The sequence below is a fragment of the Dendropsophus ebraccatus genome, chromosome 2, assembly GCF_027789765.1.
Source record: "Dendropsophus ebraccatus isolate aDenEbr1 chromosome 2, aDenEbr1.pat, whole genome shotgun sequence".
NCBI lineage: Eukaryota > Metazoa > Chordata > Amphibia > Anura > Hylidae > Dendropsophus > Dendropsophus ebraccatus.
In genome coordinates, this window is record NC_091455.1 from 71,034,700 (window position 1) to 71,051,284 (window position 16,585).

Here is a 16,585-nt window from a genome sequence, read left to right on the forward strand (position 1 = left end):
ATACTCGCTGCGGTCGTTTAGACCGCAGCAAGTATGTAGTGGATGGGAACTGCCAGGACCTGCCGGGCTCGCAGCGAGAATCTCGCTACGAGCCCGTTCGTGTGAATATACCCTTAAAAAGATTGTTAGACAACTCCTTTTTATTAGAAGAGTTCCGCAACAATAATGAATATAGTTGTTGTCAATGATGACAGTGACCAAAGAGTCTAAAAGTCTCCCCTCTGGGAAATTCTCTTTAACAGAGCTGACCAGGATATCAGATTTAAGAACACATGAAACACTTTATGTACATTTAATGAATATAAAAAGTAAGAGACCTGGGACTGTACAAATAAAGACATACATTAACATGCCATATACAGTCCCTATAAACTTCGCTCCCATATCGCTACTACCTTCCAACACATAAGTTATATAGTCAAGTGTATTTGCTTGATTTCATATTAAACTATAAAATATTTGTAACATAAATGGCATAGCAATTTATTTGAGATTAAATTCAGCCTTTTTTGCTGTTTAAAATAATGGGTGTAATTTCAGTTAAAGTAAACAGGAACTTTTGAAGAATTTCATGTACTATTCTCCCTTTGTAACAATATTTCATCTCTACTCCAGAGCGCCGCTATACTGAGCACATTACTGAGAAATTAGCTTTAAAGCCATACATCTTATTATGTAATATGCGGCATTTCCTGCAGACAACTTAACTGTATATGAAATTAGTTGAAATATTATACACAGAATAAATTGTATATTTCCATTCCTCTGTCATCCACTGTTGTGTAATAGTTCACTTGGCTTTTAGCGACTATACTCAAGGAAAACCTTTTTTCTGCTCTAGAGGGTCAATATGTCTTCTTTCTGAGTAGTTTACAATAGGCAGTAAGTTGATGTTAAATAAATGTATATCTATGATTTATACGTTCATACCATTAAGCAATATTCTTATTTAAGAGATTTTTTTCCAAAACTTTACCTCCCTAAAATTAAACAATCACCAACATTATACCTTAACCCCTTAAGGTCTGAACCAATTTTAATTTTTGCACTTTAGTTTTTTCCTCCTCGTGTTTAAAAGGCCATAATGCTTGTGTCTTTTCACCAACAGATCCACATGAACCCTTATTTTTTGCGTCACTAATTTTACTTTGCAAAGACAGATTTAATTTTTGTATAAAATATGGAATCTGAAAAAAAAAGTTACTTAATTATTTCCTTAATTGCTCAATTACCATTATTATAGCGCATTTTTCCTTTGGTCTATGGGGCTGTGTGAGGTGTATTTTTTTGCGCCATAATCTACTTTTTATCCGTACCTTGTTTGCATATATACAACGTACGCCATTTATCTTGTGAGATCAGGAATGTGATAATTCTATAGTTCGGGTGTTATTTATTAGTTATTTATTTTTGTTAAATGGGAAGGGGGGGGGGGGGGTGATTCAAACTTTTATTAAGGGATGGGATTTTTTTTTATTAATATTTTAAAAAAAATTATTATACATTAGTTAGAAGTCCCCCTGGGGGACTTCTAATGTAAATATGCACTGATTCCTCATAGGGATCAGTGTAGCATACATTATACAGCACTGATCAATAAGATCAGTGCTACATTGGTCTGGTCTGTTGCAGACTAGATCAATAGAATACCAAGCCAGGATCAGCATCATTCCAACGCCAAGTCCTGCGGTAAGGGGGGGGTGGGATCCAGCCACTAGGCAACAGGGAGGCTCTATGGAGAACTTTTAAATGCAGCTGTCATGTTTGATAGCTGCATTTAACGGTCCTAATTAGCAGGTACGGCAATTGGCCACGCCTGCTAAAAGCCAAAAACTGCAGATAGCAGTTAGGATTGCGGCAGTTTAGAGCGGGGGTTTAGACCCCTCTGAAGCCCCAGCGGCACCATGACTTATCAGATACGTCATGGGTCATAAAGGGGTTAAACAACTAGAAACATTAATTTATCAGTTAATCTCAATGTCGTAGGCGGACCTTCTATTGAAAACAGCCTAAACAGGGTAGTAAGCTATAATTCAATAAAGTTTAATATCTCATAAATTTTTCAAAAATATAAAAAAATAACAGTAGCACTAGCTAGTGTTAATAAAATAATTAAATCAATAACCTTTACCAGTTTGGAATGGGGAAGTGGATGACTTAAAAGGGCACTGTTATAACCAGTAAATGTTAAATCCGCATAGAAGGTGATATACTACATCTTTGCAATTTATGTTGTATATTTTCTTTTTTTTTGTGCCTGTTTTCTATATGAAATACATTGCTGTAACATCAGCCACTAGGTGTCTCACTTAGTGGAAAACTGCAGTCGAAACTGAGTGGACTTTGACTCTAGACACAATCACTGGCCACAGTGCTGTCCTGTCCCCATCAGCCAGTGGTTGGCTGAGCAGGCCATCACTCTAGAGGCGGCTGAAGACACTGGAGATCAACAAGGGGACACCAGGGGAATTCAGACAAGTGGTATTTTTTTTTTCTTTTAGATGTGCAACTGCCATCTTCCCAAACTTGTTCTGAACTTTTTCAATGTTCGGAACAAATGTGGGTTGGCTCAGTTTGCTCATCTATACTTTCTATGTATCATCAACTTTGTCTAGCTATCATACTTTCTTGTTCGAACTGGCATTCTGCTTGGCACATTGATAAACCAGAACACTCCTTAGGTTTCTTGAAAGTGCAAGGATTAAAATTGTAATATATTCGCCACACATAATGGTCATACATCAAGGAAGTATTGATGCTGGTCACATAACACTCATGCAGCTTCAGTGGACAGTGTGCTCATAGGAAGGAGTCCTCCAGGTTAGAACCAAAAATGTTTTCCATACACTGTAGAACCTACTATAGAACCTCTTCTTAAGCAAAAATGGTGCAAGTCGAGAGAATTGTGGTTGGCACAATTAATGTTCTGCTTTAATACTGTTATACGACTATATATACACCAAAAATTATGCAGATATAGTGATCCTAAACATATGTATATAATATAATGTGAGAAATTACGATAGCACTAGTGAAGAGGGAGTATTAAAATGCACGGGTGCTTGTTACTCGAGACGAATATTTCCCGATACGCGGGTGCTCGTTTCGAGTAACGAACCCTATTGCAGTCAATAGGGAACTTGAGTATTTCTTCAGGGGACCCAAGCTCGGCACAGGGAAGGTTGTGTGAAAACCTGTCAACCTCTGAGGCTGCCTAGTCGCACCATTATGCCAAATTCTGGGCAACAGCATGGCAGTGAGAACACGGTGAACCATTAAAACCGAGGTAGCATATGAACCACCCCAAAATTTAGCCTGACACAGCATGACAGTGAGAACACAGTGAACCATTAAAACGGGTAGCATATGAACCACCTCTTACACAGGACAATTGGCAGTGAACTTGGATATGGCTGCACTAAGAAGTTAAGCAACCCTGATGACTGACTGCAGATGAGAAAATATACTGGTCACACTAGTTTTTGGAGGTTGTCGTATAGACTCTGTGGGTAAGTGCTGCTATATAGTGTATGCCACCCTCTTACAGAGGGCAATTAGCGGTGAACTTGGATATGGCTGCACTAAGAAATAAGAAAATATACTGGTCACACTAGTTTTTGGAGGTTGTTGTATAAAATCTGTGGGTAAGTGCTACTATATAGTGTATGCTACCCTCTTACACAGAGTAGTTAGCAGTGAGCTTGGATATGGCTGCACTAAGAAATAAAAAATATGAAAATATACTGGTCACACTAGTTTTTGGAGGTTGTTGTATAGTCTGTGTGTAAGTGGTGGTATATGGTCTATGCCACCTGTTACACAGGACAATGAGCATTGAGGTTCTATGCAGCTGTACTACAAATCACAGCAATACAATGTACAGCAGCAGCACCAGCCACAAAAAAAATATAATAGTACTGAGGACTTCTTTGGGGTCTGTATGCAACACCAGCTGTCCCCTTTCTGCCAGCAGCCGATCACCACAGTGTGCTGCTAAAATCGTGGTAGCTGCACTGCAAGTCCAGCCAGCAGTCTCGAGTCTGTGCGATGTTTCAGGTGAAGGGGAGCTATTTTATGTTTTGCTTTTTTAATTTCTTTTCATTAGTTTTGAAAATCCATCATTTATTTTATGGCGCCAAGACATGCTGTAGATTTCAATATTAGACTCTCCATCGATAAATCATTTGCACAGACATTAGTGTTGAGCGAGCGCTAAAATACTCGAGTGCTCATTACTCAAGTCAAGTATTTTTCAGTGTTTGAGTGCCCAACTTGAATAACGAGCCCCAATGAAAACAACAGGAGAATTTCTGTGTGCATGTGTGTGTGTGATAATTACCATCTTCACTATCTTTATCTATCTTCACTTCCACTGCTAAGCCAATCGGCGGCTGAGGCGGAACACTGCTGCAGCAACAGATTGGCTGAGTGCTAATTGTAAATTTAGAAACTAGTGCTAATTGTAAATTTAGAAACTAGAAGACCAGACCTGTGAGTATTTTCCCTCCCAACCATAAACAGACCATAACACCCTGTCAGCCAGACTGAACAATTTGACTACCAGCTATGCAATCCCAGTTAACCCCTTAGGGTTCAGACTGAGCAGTCTGGCCTCTTGAGTATCCCAATGCTTAAGTGAGTATTATACTTGGATGAGCGTGCTTGCTCATCTCTAACAGACATAAAGAATTGTCCTAATAGATAATTAGTATTCCTAAGCTAAGAAAAAATGTGGAAAGGTGATTAATGTGCCAGGGCTGATTTTTAGTTCCTGTCCAGCCCTGGGCCTATCTGAAGATAGTTGCAGGCCCCAGATGTGGGACCCTTACCTGGGAACACTTATGGCATAACCGTTAAGATATTCCATAAATGTCCCAGATAGGTATACCACCTTTAAAGGCTGCAATACCAGACACAAGCATATCAGAGTGATGCTTTTTCTAAATACAATGTGATAGAGGACTCCAGTGCACTGTTATTTAAATGCATAGTGTTCAAAAAGTTTGACAGTGTGCAAAGGGCAAGGCCAGGTGTGTGTGTGTGTGTGTGTATGTATATATATATATATTGTAGGGATCTTCCCGGGGGATGGTGTGTTTGGACACAGTTCACAGCAGACTTGGACTTGTAAAATAACAGCTTGGCGTTTATTTGCAGCATAAACAGTCCATAACAGAAATATAGCAACACTGTGCTTTAAGAACAAAACAAAAAGGTCTTGCCCGTCTGGGCGCTAACTAACAAAGCAGGTTACCTCTCTGGCACTTCAGTCAGCAGTATTGCGGGGTGTGAACAGGCCCCAGCAGCGGCTGTCTTCCCAGCTCTCACCAAACAGACCACGCAGGCTGTTTACTCCTGTCTGAGAGCAAGGACCTGTACACTGAGCCCACCTTTTGCCTTCTCAGGCTGATTGGGATCAGAGCTCACCTGATCCCAAAACCCATACTGGATCGGGGGAAGGGAATGGAAGTCCCACTACCAAAACCTACCTGCCATTCCATGTAAGTCCAGGCCCGGCAATAATAAATAATAGCTCAGCAGCATAACACTGCTGAGCACCGATGCCTCCTGGACTCACCATCTCACGCTATGTATTAACCTGGGTGAGATGTACATCCCCTCGAGCACTTTTCCCGTCACATGTCCACATATCCCCCCCCTCTTTTTCAGACCGGAGGGCTGAGCATTTTGTCCCCACAGACAGTGTACCCTTGATAGGGCGTCAGCATTCGCCTGTAATTTCCCTGGCCTATGTTCCACAGTAAAATTAAAGTTTTGTAGGGACAGAAACCATCTAGTCACCCTCGCGTTTTTCTCCTTGTTTAGCTTCATCCATGTTAGGGGGGCATGGTCTGTCACTAACTTGAATCTCCTGCCTAGTAAGTAGTACCTCAGGGACTCTAGGGCCCACTTCACTGCCAGACATTCTCGCTCAACAATGGCGTCGTTTTTCTCGGCCGGGGATAGCTTCCTACTCAAGTACATCACCGGGTGCTCCTCGCCATTCACGACCTGTGAGAGGACGGCACCTAACCCTGTATTAGAGGCGTCTGTCTGTACTAGAAACTCTCGCCTAAAGTCAGGGGTAACTAGCAAAGGCAGACTTAAGGCTTTGAAAAGCCTTCTCAGCCTCTGGAGTCCATGTCACCATTGCGGACTTCGCACCCTTTGTCAGGTCAGTTAGTGGGGCTGCAACTGAAGCAAAATTCGGCACAAACCTTCGGTAATAGCCCGTAATACCCAGGAAAGCTCTGACCTGTTTCTTTGTGAGGGGTTGAGGCCAATTCTGTATTGCCTCAATTTTATTTAGTTGTGGTTTCACTAACCCCCTCCCAATAATGTAGCCCAAGTATTTGGCCTCCTCTAAGGCTAGTGCACACTTCTCTGCATTGATGGTTAACCCCGCATCACTTATGGCATCTAACACCGCCTGGACCTTACAGAGGTGACTTTCCCAATCCGGGCTAAAAATGACCACATCATCGAGGTAGGCAGCGGAGTAATCACAATGTGGTCGCAGAATCAAGTCCATCAACCTCTGAAAAGTGGCAGGGGCTCCAAGTAACCCGAATGGCATCACTACGTATTGGAAGAGCCCATCAGGGGTGGAGAATGCAGTCATCTCTCTAGCCTCAGGAGTGAGGGGAATCTGCCAGTAGCCCTTAGTGAGATCAAGGGTAGTTATGTACCTGGCATTACCCATCCTTTCTATCAACTCATCTACCCTGGGCATGGGGTAGGCATCGAACTTGGAGATCTCATTTAACTTTCTAAAGTCATTACAGAACCTCCAAGTTCCATTGGGCTTTGGGATTAACACAATCGGGCTGGACCACTCGCTCTGGGACACCTCAATGACTCCTAGGTCAAGCATACGTTTTACCTCGGATGATACCGCCTCCCTCCGTGCTTCTGGTATCCTATAGGGCTTAAGGTTTACTCTGCTTCTAGGCTCAGTTTCAATATGATGACTAATGAGATGCGTACGCCCTGGTAGGTCAGAAAACTTGTCTTTATTTCTCTGCAGGAACTCCTTAGCTTCCTGCTTCTGGGACACTGATAGGGTGTCACCAATCCTGACCGGAGGGATTGGTGTTGACAGATGACCAACAGGCTTTGTCGCCACCAAGGATTCCCTGTCTTTCCAGGGCTTGATCAAGTTTAGCGGCTGCCTGAGCCTGTTGTTGTGCGGCCAATGCCTGTTGTTGTTGCAAACTCACTTGCATTAACTGCTTCATCATCTCCTCCATGTTGCTTGTCTGTTTTTGGAGTGAAGCCGCAGCCTTCACCCAGGACATAAGCAGCTGTAGCCAAGTTGATGCACACCGTTGCCCCTAGTAACTGTTTTTCCCGTTCCGCAGCACCAATTGTAGGGATCTTCCCGGGGGATGGTGTGTTTGGACACAGTTCACAGCAGACTTGGACTTGTAAAATAACAGCTTGGCGTTTATTTGCAGCATAAACAGTCCATAACAGAAATATAGCAACACTGTGCTTTAAGAACAAAACAAAAAGGTCTTGCCCGTCTGGGCGCTAACTAACAAAGCAGGTTACCTCTCTGGCACTTCAGTCGGCAGTATTGCGGGGTGTGAACAGGCCCCAGCAGCGGCTGTCTTCCCAGCTCTCACCAAACAGACCACGCAGGCTGTTTACTCCTGTCTGAGAGCAAGGACCTGTACACTGAGCCCACCTTTTGCCTTCTCAGGCTGATTGGGATCAGAGCTCACCTGATCCTAAAACCCATACTGGATCGGGGGAAGGGAATGGCAAGTCCCACTACCAAAACTTACCTGCCATTCCATGTAAGTCCAGGCCCGGCAATAATAAATAATAGCTCAGCAGCATAACACTGCTGAGCACCGATGCCTCCTGGACTCACCATCTCACGCTATGTATTAACCTGGGTGAGATGTACATCCCCTCGAGCACTTTTCCCGTCACATGTCCACAATATATATATATATATATATATATATATATATATATATATATATATAGTGTGTGTGTAAATTGTATATATTATAGCAAACTTGTAGGAAAAAGGCGGCACTCCAAGCCGTTCTGCTAACAATTTAGATATGTATTAGTGATGAGCGAGTACTAAAATGCTCGGGTGCTCGTTACTCGAGACGAATATCTCTCGATACTCGAGTGCTTGTTTTAAGTAACGAACTCATTGAAGTCAAAGGGAAACTCAAGCATTTTTTCAGGGAACTCAAGTTTGGTAGAGGGAAGGTTGTGTGAAAACCTGTCAACCTTAGAAAGTGATGGAAACACAACGGAAATGCACAGAAAACAGCAGGGGCAGCATGTATGGATGCCTCTGAGGCTGCCTAATTGCACCATTCTGCCAAATTCTAAAAAAACACTGGTTAAAACAGAGGTAGGCATATGAACCACCCAAAAACTCAGCCTGACACAGCATGGCTGTGAATACACAGAGAACCATGAAAAACAGAGGTAGCATATGAACCACCCCAAAATTTTGTCTGACACAGCGTGGGGGTGAGGACAGAGTGACCAAGGTAGAAGCTGTAGCCAATGAGCCTCTCAAAAATTAGGCCACACACAGCATGGCAGTGAACACACAGAGAACCATTAAAATTTAGTGAGGAAGCAAGTAAGCCTCCCAAACATTAGGCCAGACACAGCATTGCATTGAGGACACAGAAAACCATTAAAAGTGAGTGAGAAAGCAAGTGAGCCTCCCAAAAAATTGGAGTGAGGCCAGGGGCTAGGATTTATAGTGGACACGAACCTAGGTGCTGACAGCTAACTGGCTAGGCCACCTGTCAGTCACCATCAAGGGTACACCTGATGCTGATCGACCAGGGGTGGTGAGGCCCTGGCCGCGGCTACACACAAAAAAAAAAAGATAACACAGCTGGCTGATTGCCGGGGGGGGCACGATCGGTGGGCCCCCAGCAACCAGTCCCGCTCCTCCGCAGATGTAGTAAAGTCAGAGCATGGCAGTGAGGACACAGAGAACCATTAAAAGTGAGTGAGGTAGCAAGTGAGCCTCCCAAAAATTAGGCCAGACACAGCATGGCGGTGAGGACACAGAGAACTATTAAAAACAGAGGTAGCATTTGAACCACCCCAAAATTTAGCCTGACACAGCATGGGGGTGAGGATACAGAGAACCATTAAAAACAGAGGTAGCATATGAACCACCCAAAAACTTAGCCTGACACCACAGACCAAGATGGACAATACAATCATCCAATAAAAATAGCCGGATTATGGCTAGATTTAGGCTCCCCCCCTCATGCAGTTGTGCGTGAGAGGCATATCTTTGGAGGTAAGGACGAAGAATAACAATACAGTCTTCTTAAGAGGCCCCCGGAATTTGATTTGATCTAATGAATACACTTTCAATCCTTTAAAGAGTCTCTAAAAGAGGGCAAGTGCGGTAGCCTGTCTATTAAAAAGACCTGGTCAATCCTGCCTTCAAAAAGGCTAATACCACATCCAAGGAAGGATAGAAACTACAGTTGAAAGGCCTGGTCAATCCTGCCTTCAAAATGGCTAAAACATCCAAGGAAGGTAGACTGTGCTGTTCAGCAGTTTGAGCACCGCCTGTTGGCGTTTACCCACGGCACTGCTGCTGCGTCTAAAACTAAAATAGCAGGATTATGGCTAGATTTAGCCTCACCCCCTAATGCAGTTGTGCGTGAGAGGCATATCTTTGGTGGTAGGGGCGAAGAATAACAATACAGACTTCTTAAGAGGCCCCGGAATTTGATTTGATCGAATGAATACACTTTCAATCCTTTAACCCCTTAACGACCGCGGGTGTATATTCACGCCCTGTGGTCGTTAAGGACGTTCAGAAGGGGGCCGCGCGGCGGCCGCGGTCTGAACCGCGGCGGTCCCGGGTGCCGTTTGTTGCCCGGGACCGCAGGTATTAGCGGGCACGGTCCGATCGCCGTGCCCGCTAATACAGTAATCGGATGCAGCTGTCAAAGTTGACAGCTGCATCCGATTACCGTTTGCAGCGTCATCCCTGGTGTCTAGTGGGGAGATCTCTGTTACTGAAGCCGGCTGGGGACCGCTCCAAGATGGCGCCGTCCCTGGCTCGGCAATCGTTTACTTCTGCCTGCAGCAGCTGGAAGTAAACGAGTGCCTATCTTATGGATCTCTGCAGCATATCTATGCTGCAGAGATTTCTATGTGAGATCAGTGCACTTATACTAGAAGTCCCCTAGGGGGGCTTCTAGTATAAGTGTAAAAGTTAAAAAAAAAGTGTTGGTATTAATAAAAAGCCCCCTCCCCTAATAAAAGTCTGAATCACCCCCCTTTTCCCAGGTTATTAATAAAAGTAAATAAATAAATAAACATGTTTGCTATCGCCGTGTGCGTAATCGCCTGACCTTTTAATTAATCACATTCCTGATCTTGCACGGTAAACGGCGTCAGTGCAAAAAAATCCCAAAGTGCAAAATTGTGCATTTTTGGTTGCATCAAATCCAGAAAAATGTTAATAAAAAGCGATCAAAAAGTCGTATATGCGCAATCAAGGTACACCTTACACAGCCCCATAGACCAAAGGATAAAAGTGCTATAAGCCTGGAAATAGAACGATTTTAACCCCTAGGCGACCTAGGACGTACCGGTACGTCCTGGAAGTCTGTCCCCAGACGACCCTGGATGTACCGGTACGTCCTGAGCTATGAAGCACGCTCCAGAGCGGAGCGCGCTTCGTAGCAGGTGGGGGCCGGGACCTCACCGGTAATGACACACTGCAGCGATCGCACTGCCGCGTGCCATTAACCCCTTAAACGGCGCGGCCGCAGCGTTTAAGTGTAAGTGACAGGGGGAGTCCCCTGTCACTTACCGATCGGGACCCCCGCAGTGTGACTGCGGGGGTCCCAATCGGTAAAACGGACCGCTGGAGGTCTCTTACCTGCCTCCGTGTGGTCCGATTGGCGATCTGCTGCACTGAGCCTGAACAGGCAGGCTCAATGAGCAGATCGCCGATAACACTGATCAATGCTATGCCTATGGCATAGCAATCATCAGTGTAGAAATTAAAGTACTGTATATGAAAGTCCCCCAAAGGGACTTCAAATGTGTAAAAAAAAAAGTTAAAAACACCAACACACAACCCCAAAACCCCTCCCCCAATAAAAGTTTAAATCACCCCCCATTTCCCATTATACAAATAAAACATATAAAAATAGATAAACATATAATATACCGTAGCATGCGTAATTGTCCGATCTATTAAACAATAACAAGCGTCATTGCGAACGGCGTACACGAAAAGAGGGAAAAAAGTGTGCGGATTACCGATTTTATGTTACATTATATATAAAAAAAAAAAAATAATAAAAAGTGATCAAAACGTCCGATCTTCATAAATGTGGTATTATTAAAAACTAGAGATCATGGTGGAAAAAATTACACCCCATACAGCCCCATAGGTAAAAAAATAAAACCGTTATAAGCATCACAATAGGCTCATTTTATTAATATTTAATTGCCAAAAAAAAGGATTTCATAAAAAAAAAAAATATAACATTAGAGAATCTGTGTAACCTGCATATGGTTGTGTTCAGACTGACCTATAGAGTAATAGTATCATGTCGCTTTTACCATATAGTGCATTACGTAGACACAGGAAGCCCCCAAACGTTACCATATTGCATTCTTTTTTACGATTTCACCTATTTATATCTTCATAAATAATATATTTGGGGTTCCATCATACATGTTATGGTAAAATGAAAGACGCCATTACAAAGTACAACTATTCCTGTAACAAATAAGCTATTACATGGCCTTGTAGATAGAAAACTGAAAGTGCTAGAGCTCTTAGAAGGGGAGGAGGGAAAAATGAAAGCGCAAAGATCAAAATTTGCACGGTCCACTGGGTCATTTTGGGCCTGGTCCTCAAAGGGTTAAGGAACATATATTTGTAAACAATGGTTTTAATTTTTTACAGGCCATCACATAATCTAAAAGTTATACATGTTATATATTGTTTTAATCATAACGACTTATGGAACATATATAACAAATCACTTTTACCCCAGGGCGAACAGCGTAAAAACACATATCCACTAAATACACAAAATGTGGGGTTTTTTTTTCAATTTCACCACACATTGATTTTTTTCCTGCTTTTGCAGTGTACTTTATGCAAAAATTCAGCCTGTCATTGCAAAGTACAATTAGTGGCGCAAAAAATAAGGGCTCATGTGGGTTTCTAGGTGAAAAAATGCAACTGCTATGGCCTTTTATGCACAAGGAGGAAAAAACGAAAACGCAAAAATCAAAATTGCCCCGGTCCTTAAGGGGTTAAAGAGTCTCTAAGAGAGGGCAAGTGCGGTAGCCTGTCTATTAAAATGACCTGGTCAATCCTGCCTTCAAAACAGCTACAACATCAAGAAAAGGTAGAAGGTACTGGTGAAAGGACGTCAGAGGACACCAGTACTATGACATCCACAGATAATATGGTTCGAAATGGACAAGACAAGGATGCTAAATTGAATTTGACTATGAATTTGACTGTAGCAGTTGGGGTAACATTCCCGGCATAATGTGACTCCCCACTTCTCCCCCCACCGCTGTTTCGACTTTGAATTTGACTGTAGCAGTTGGGGTAACATTCTCTGCATAATGTGACTCCTCACTTCTCCCCCCACCACTGTTTCGACTTTAAATTTGACTGTAGCAGTTGGGGTAACATTCCCTGCATAATGTGATTCCCCAGTTCTCCCCCCACCGCTGTTTCGACTTTATATTTGACTGTAGCAGTTGGGGTAACTTTCCCTGGTTAACTTGTGGAAATGCGCACAGATGCGGTGCACCTTAGTGAGCAAGTCAGCAAAATTGGGGGTAGGTTTTAAGGAACAGCAGCAACACTAGGTTGAAGAAGTGGGCCAGGCATGGTACATGTGTGAGGCTGCCGACTTGCAGAGCCGCCACCAGGTTCCGCCCCTTGTCACACTCAAACCAAGTTCACTGCTAATTACACAGGGTAATTAGCAGTGAGCTTGGATATGGCTTCAATAAGACATAAATAAATACAAAATTAATAAACATCAGCCTGTTAGCGCTGTCAGTTGACAGGCGGGTGCGCCTATTAGTGACTGATGATGCCACCAGCTGCACTGAAGACCCGCTCTGACAACACACTGGGGCAGGGCAGCCCAGCACCTCCAAGTCAGAAAGTAAGAAAGACAGAAATTTGGAAATATAATAGTGGTCCCAATAGTTTTTGGGGGGCTGTTAGATACAATCTAGTGGTGGCTGCACCAATACACTCTGTGACACCCCCTTTATACTCTGCAAGCAGTAGTGAACTTAGATACTGTATGCCTTGCGTAAGAAATACAGAAATCAGAAAAAAATATAGAAGGCCCACTAGTTTTTAGGGGGCTGTGAGATACAATCTGGTGGTGGCTGCACCAATACACTCTATGACACCCCCTTTACACTCTGCAAGCAGTACTAGTGAACTTAAATATGGCTTGAGTAAGAAAGACAGAAATCTTGAAATATACTAGTGGTCCCAATAGTTTTTGGGGGCTGTGAGATACAATCTGTTGGTGGCTGCACCTATACACTCTGTGACACCCCCTTTACACTCTTCAAGCAGTAGTGAACTTAAATATGGCTTGAGTAAGAAAGACAGAAATCTGGAAATATACTAGTGGTCCCAATAGTTTTTGGGGGGCTGTAAGATACAATCTGTTTGTGGCTGCACCTATATACACTCTGTGGCAACCCCTTTACACTGTGGAAGCAGTAGTGAACTTAGATATGCCTTGTGTAAGAAATACCCCAATAAAATAGTACTGAGCACTTCTTAGGGGTCTGTGTGCAACACCTAATGTCCCCTTTCTGCCAGCAGCCGATCACCACAGTGTGCTGCTAAAATTGTGGTAGCTGCACTGCCAGTCCCAGCCAGCAGTCTGTAGTAATACAATTTAAAGCCCTTAAAAGGGCTGTTTGGTTGTTCTGCTAGTATTCCCTGCCTACTGAAATGCTAATTCCCTCTCTAACGCTCTCCCTGACCAGCAGCAGCTCTGTCCCTAATCTCTTCCAGCATACGTCTGGGGCATATCAAGCGATGTGTCGACACCCCAGGACAGTGCCAGGGTGCTTCCCGCCACAATCAGCCACTATGACGTTTAAAAAGACCCTGGCTAGGGTCAAAATGTCCATCAGTCTCCCAAAAAAGCTTTCATTCTATTTTTACCATTGAGGTGTTGAAATTTTCTATCTATCTATCTATCTATCTATCTATCTATCTATCTATCTATCTATCTCCTATCTATCTATCTATCTATCTATCTATCTATCTATCTAGGATATTTGTAGAAATTCCCACAGCACTCCAGATTAACAAAGCAAACATGATTTATTTCATAGTGAAGCAGCACAATAATGTCAGAAGTGACGTTTCGACGACCTCCGTCGTCTTTTTCAAGCGCTTGAAAAAGACGACTGAGGTCGTAGAAACGTCGCTTCTGACATTGTTGTGCTGCTTCACTATGAAATAAATTACGTTTGCTTTGTTAATCTGGAGTGCTGTGGAAATTTCTACAAATATCCAAGGTGGAGTCATGGTCTCGGCTACCTGCTGGCACCCACATCACGCTATCACGGTAGTGCTGCTTCAAGATACAGATTATCTATCTATCTATCTATCTTTATATGGCCTTGCCCTTTGCACACTGTCAATAAACTTTTGAATACTTTGCATTTAAATAAAAATGCTATGGAGTCTTCTATCACAGTATATTTGGGTTAATACCCATCCGTAAGAAGCACCAAGCATCCGGCCACCTGTTGTGCACCCCTACCTCTTTCTATATTTTCTGAATACATAGCAGACCTTTTGGTTCTAATCTTATATAATCTATTGATATGTGTGGATTTTTTAAATTTTCAGTCACTTATTTATTTTCTATAGAGACTCTAGGACCATCACACGCACAGGGCAGGCTGAAGCAGTGCTCAGCCACACTTCAAATAATTGATGGGGGTCTTAAAATCCAGACTCTCTTCGATCAAAATGTGTGACTTGTCTCTGCGAGATGATAGAAGTTTTGAACTAACAGGTACACTTTAAAACATAACATTTAACCTTTTATAGAACAGGTTGATATATTCAGTCCCAGCAGCTTGTAAACTGTTTGATTTTTGCTTTCCCATACTGTCTGTCACAAATTAATCCAATTACTGTGTGATAAATCCTATACATTAGCTACACATATTTAATTGAAACTAGTCCAATGTTATAATTACTTTTGCAGATTCTTTTACAAATGTGTGCCCTGGGAGGATGTACACAATTTCTCTTCCTTATTCTCTTTAAGGTGATCTCTAAAGAGCTGTAAGGAAAAGCAGCAGCTGAAAAAAAAATGCTTAGGTATTTCTAGGCTTCTCAGCACGAGTCTCTTAAGGGCAATTACACTGGGCACTGAGGAAATTAAATTGCTAATTTTGACACACAGAATGAGTTTAATTGTGGCAGACTTGGATAACTGACCATTTTTAAGTTACCCAGTTCAATATCTGAATAGTACTAGATGACCGTGTCTCATCTGAATTGCCTGACTTTATTATTCGGTTATGATATTGACACTAAGTTTCCGATCATATATAATGTTTCAAACCCAAATGTCCATGCAGACATGCTGATTGTACACTCACTGTTCCCTCCCCCACCTCCAGTGTACATTCAATTTCAAGATTATCATCCTTTTAATCCCATTATATTTTTAGCTTTCCACTATTTGGGGAAGGAGGTTGGGGGTGTTATTCAATCTAACATTAAGCACTTATTTAGTAATGGATGCTGCTAATGGTGCGTTTACACAGGCAGATTTATCTGACAGATCTTTGAAGCCAAAACCAGGAACAGACTATAAACAGGGATCAGGTCACAAAGGAAAGACTGGGATCTATCCTCTTTTCAAATCCATTCCTGGCTTTGGCTTCCAAAATCTGTCAGATAAATCTTTCTGTGTAAACGCACCCTTATCAAGTGGAAGAAACCAATATGGTGTACTAGAGATGTTAAGGCTATTGTAAAGGGAAAAAGGCAGCCTATAGGAGGTATAAAGAAACTGGAAATGTAGCTGACAGAGAGATGTATAAAATTATACAGAAAGAGGCAAAACAGATTATAAATGCTGCTAAAGCCTCAAAAGAGGAAGAAATGGCAAAATCTGTTAAAGTGACTCTGTACCTACAATCTGACCCCCCCCCCCCCCCCCAAACTGAATGATGAAGAGGGTGGTGAGGAGGGACGGAGGGGTAGTGCAAAGTTAGGGCACATATACTCCCGTTTGGTATGGGCTGCAAGTTGTTTTTTAGGACAATAAACTGCATTACCTGCCGAACGGACTGCAGGACAGATCTTGGATTAAAAGCAGCTATCTGAAGGTACAGGTGGTTTGGGGGGGACAGATTGTGGGTACAGAGTCACTTTAGGGAGTTGAATAAAATCTCCTTCCGATATATAAGTGACAACAAGAAGAAAAAGAATAGCTGCAGCACTACAAAAAATAAGTAATGGGGCAAATCGCTTCTTGATGGAGATAAGGCGGTTGGTGACTATTTGAAT